This window comes from Sinocyclocheilus rhinocerous, unplaced genomic scaffold (genome assembly GCF_001515625.1).
Source record: "Sinocyclocheilus rhinocerous isolate Xijiao unplaced genomic scaffold, SAMN03320098_v1.1 scaffold1918, whole genome shotgun sequence".
NCBI lineage: Eukaryota > Metazoa > Chordata > Actinopteri > Cypriniformes > Cyprinidae > Sinocyclocheilus > Sinocyclocheilus rhinocerous.
In genome coordinates, this window is record NW_015645091.1 from 80,105 (window position 1) to 84,819 (window position 4,715).

General features: G+C 44.7%; 1 pseudogene; it reads left to right on the forward strand.

Annotated features, from left to right (window-relative positions):
- The first annotated feature begins 2,031 nt into the window (after window positions 1-2,031).
- Window positions 2,032-4,197, forward strand: LOC107705813 (uncharacterized; annotated as a pseudogene).
- The last annotated feature ends 518 nt before the right edge of the window (window positions 4,198-4,715 follow it).

Below are 4,715 nucleotides of genomic sequence, written 5' to 3' on the forward strand. Positions count from 1 at the left end.
AATAAGACAAATACGAAAGAGATACAAATTAAACTCGTTTTTCAGATTTAGTAGGTTTACTTAACATATTTGTTTAACATCTTTTGTGGGTTAACATTAATGATACGGATATGTACTTAATTAGGAATGTTGTCCCTTTAAGACTGAAGGCATGCATATAATACTGACACACGTTCAGTTTTCACCCACCTGTTTACGTTCACTTAATCCATAACCGACTGTATTTACGTGAGATACTCTACACGATAGACATTTGGATCGCTGTGTGTGTATTTGAGCTCTGAGAACTGATCGCGCGCTGTATATGAGAACTGAAGAAGTGGAACGTGCACAAGAGAGAGCACTGTTATCAGCGCAATTCCGACTATCCCGCCTTCACTAACTTTAAGTTAATCGACAACGAATTGTGACTCCCGGGAAAAACGGGACATCTGGTCACCTTATCCCTACCCCTTCGGGTGCTGAGGCCATTGTTTCAGATTGCTATTTCACGTTTTATTAGCCTATCTGTCCACTGCGGCTGCCATACTGAGATTAAATATGCAAACGCCCCTTATCCAATTGCAATCTAATGACAGGGACGCACATTTTGAAAGAGGACAGTTAGCCTATTCTATAGGATGTATTTTGAATGTCCTGTAGTCCTCAAATAACATATAGTCCCATCTCGTCTAGTTAACGAAGACACGGCATAAATCTTGTCATAATTTCATCATCAGATATTAGTTTTAGCTCGTCAATGTCTCGTCTTAGTCACAGAAAAAATGTTTGTTAACGAATATTTTTCGTCGTCGTCTTCGTTGACGAAATTAACAGTGTTTTCAGTTCATGCCATCATCCAATATTTGTTGCTGCTCTTCTTACAAATAGTGCCCCATGTTTACCTAATTTGGTGTAAAAGATCATCAGACAAATCCTTTTTATTTTATGGATTTTATGGATAAAGTTTTGATTTTCACAAGAATAACCAAATTATGCCTTCACAAATTTGACAATGTTAAAGGCTGTTTCCAGCCTTTCATCAGTACTGGGTCACAGAAAGATTCTACAATGGATTAGAAATATCCAATTCACCCAGCACTCTCTTTGTTTTCAGTCTTATAAAGTACCCTGTTATAGTGTGAAAAATCAGTGTGAGTCTGTTCGAGTAAATCAAACTGAACTGCAAACAATTTCAGACCATTTTGCAAGCCTGTTTGACCAATTAGATCAAAAGAGTGATTCATTTGTGGATCTGGCATCACTAGTTTTGATTCCAGACAGCTGCTAGACAACACACAGGACATGACTGCTAAAATACTATTAGGGGAAAATTATTTGCAGGTCAGTATGGTAATCTCCACCGTCAGAAAGGATTTATCAGTAATATTTTACTGGGACACAGCTGCATTTCACTGGGGCTTGTATTCCAATAAATAGGGTCTAGTGATGCCCCTGGTTGTATCTTGACAATATTTTGATCTACTAAAGTGACGCTTGGCAGGTGTCATAGCCACAATGATCTTAACATAGCCACAGAGTATGGTCATAGCATCACCAACCTATATTAAGGACTCGGGAGCAACCAATGTTCCATAGCCTTTGAAAGGAAAAGAGGGTTTATGCCTGAACACTTTACCCTAATGGTGCATTATGCAGACTGCACTCAGTTCTCAGTCTTTAGATTCCTTGCATCAAGCGATGACACCAAATTGTATGCTATTATTATTATTATTATATTTGTATTATTATTATTATTATTATTATTATTTTTGTTTTTACAGATTAATTGAACTGCTTTACTGTTTTGTAGTTAAATGTCAAACCAAATTAATTTTGGTCAGTCATTTCAAACATAATTCCAAATTATTATTATTCTTCATTGATTTTCATCTGGTTGCCAGTGGGGAACATTTCCTCAATCCAAATGCACTTAAGATAATTACATTTTTTTATGTGTGTTTTAACCAGCATAGCAGCAATGTACTTGGGCCAGAATTAGTTTTAGCATTACAGACATTTGTCTTGTTTTTGTTCATTATATATTTCCAGATGAGCAAGTTGCTGATTAAGTCTAACAGAGCCTGTAGCAAAATAACAAATTGCATTTGTCCTCATTCCATTACTTTTATATTGTATAAGTGTACCTATTGCTTGCTTCCTTTAGCAAATTAAACACCTACACACATTATTATCGGAAACTATTTTCTCTGCCAGAAATATTACAAGAATTGAAACGTGGAATGTAAGAACTCTATCAAAGTGGACTATGGGCTTTCGACGTCTACCGGCTGGACATCCTTGGCGTCAGCTAGGTCAGATGGACGGCAAATGGCTGAATTAGCAGTAACAGCAAGACCATCTTGTACGCGGGTCATGAAGAACAGCACGAACGTGGAGTAGGCCTTATCCTGAGCAAACGAGCGGTGAAAGCACTCCTCGGCTGGAAGCCCGTCAACGATCGGATCATCACAGCCCGTTTCGCCTATGGACACGGCAAGCGACTGTGGTGCAAGTTTATGCACCTACGGACAGTGCAGATGACGCGGCAAAGGACGACTTCTACAAAAAGCTCCAAGACGTCTTCGACGACATCCCAAATCACGACCTGAAGATCCTGAAATGGGATTTCAACGCCCAATTCAACGTGGCGACCGTCGAGGACTCGAAACCGTGATCGGTGCCCACACATCATCTGCCCTAATCAGTATCAATGGGGAGAGGCTGGCGTCGTTCTGCGAACATAATGGGTTGTGCATCGGGAACGCATACTTTCAACACCGACAAATCCACAAGAAGACCTGGCGATCACCAGACGGGCAAAATTTAAACGAGATCGACTTCATATGCGTCAGCCAAAAGTGGAGGTCATCAATGCGCAACGCGAGGGTCTACAGAGCAGGCGTTGGATCTGATCATTACCTAGTCAGGGCAGATATCAAGCTCAAGCTCTGTAACCAAAGGCAGCCCATACCAAAGAGACCGTTCGTGATCGAGAAGTTCAAAGGCCCCTCCACCGCAGATGCTTTCACCCTGGAACGGTGCAACCGCTTCGCCCCTCTTGAAGATATGGCGAATGTAGAAGACCTCTGGGGAAACCTCAGAGATACCACCACGGAATGCGCCCAAAACATCATTGGGAGGCGTCAAGGAAGACGGAAGGAACAGTGGATCCAAGATCGATCGTGGAAGTTGATCGATGAGAGAAAAGCCACGAAGCCTAAAAAGGGACCAGGCTAAAACAGTGGACGAGATGGAAGAAGGAAGCCGAAGATACGCGGGGCTGGACAGACTTGTGAAGAAAAGCTGTCAGAAGGATAAGAAGGAATGGCTAGAGCGTAAAGGTGCCGAAGCGCAGGAAGCTGCTGACCGAAACGACTCCAAGACCTTGTACCACATAGTCCATGAATTGACTGGAACAAAGAGTAAATCCAGCGTTCCGATCAAGGACAAAAACGGGAAGCTTTTGATCGCCCAAGTTGAGCAGAACAACCTGTGGATGGAATATTTCCGGGAGACATTCAATCAACCAGATCCGACCACCACGTACGACTTAGATGTGGAGGATGCCCAGGAGGAGCTTCAGGTGAACACTGGTGACATCACCATCGAGGAAGTGAAGATTGCGATCAAAAGCCTAAAGAACAACAAGGCGGCTGGCTTGGATGAAATAACGGTGGAGATCTTGAAGTACGGAGGGCAGCCCATGGCGGAGGAGCTAACGTCACTCTTTAACAAATGCTGGTGGAATGGCGAAGTCCCAGAGGACTGGCGAAGGGGTGCCATAGTCAAGATTCCCAAGAAAGGCAAAATTTCCAAGTGTACCAACTGGTATCACCCTCCTCTCTGTGCCTGGAAAGGCGTTCTGTGTGGTCCTCCTCCGACGCCTGCGGAGTGCTCTCTGATCAGCGCTTGTGGAAAGAGCAAGCCGGTTTCCATGGCGGAAGGTCATGCAGTGAGCAAATCTTCGTCCTCCGTAACATCATCGAGCAATGCATTGAATTCCGGAATCCTCTAGCCATCAAATTCATAGACTTCAAGAAAGCCTTCGACAGCATCCACCGCGAGTCCCTTTGGCGGATCCTGCACTTGTTCGGGGTACCGGAGACCTTTGTCACCATCGTCAAGGACCTGTACTTATGCTCGAGCTGCTGTGTCAAGACCGAGAATGGCCACACAGACTTCTTCGAGACTGCGACTGGGGTCAGGCAAGGATGAATCATATCCCCCCTCCTCTTCCTCGTCGCCCTTGACTATGTCATGCGGCGAGCTGGAGCATGCGTTGGGGCCGGTATCCACTGGTCCGAACTCGATCGTCTATGCGAACTGGATTTCGCCAACGACATCGCCCTGCTCGAAGAAGATGAAGAAGAATGATTGCTGCCCGATATGCTACATAGCATGGGAGGAACTAAGTCTAAGTAAGTAGGTGTATATATTGTCACGGAAGGAGCAAACGACAGACACAGTGGGTGTGGCGTCAGGCCTCGGAGAGGCTTTTATTTACAGAAAATAAAACAGTGTCCAGAAAAAGGGGATAAAGTGTCCAAAATAAACAGGGGATCTGGGGTCCTCGTCGTGCTGCGGGGTTAGTGAAGGTGGGGCAGTGTTCGAGAAGGAAGGGTCCAGGTAAGGGGCGGAGTCCGGCGGCTGCACGAGCTCCCCTCTCCGGTCCAGGGCGCGAGGGGCGGAGGCTTCTTTCAGCGGCTTCGTCCTTTTCTCTGCCCACGGCGCTT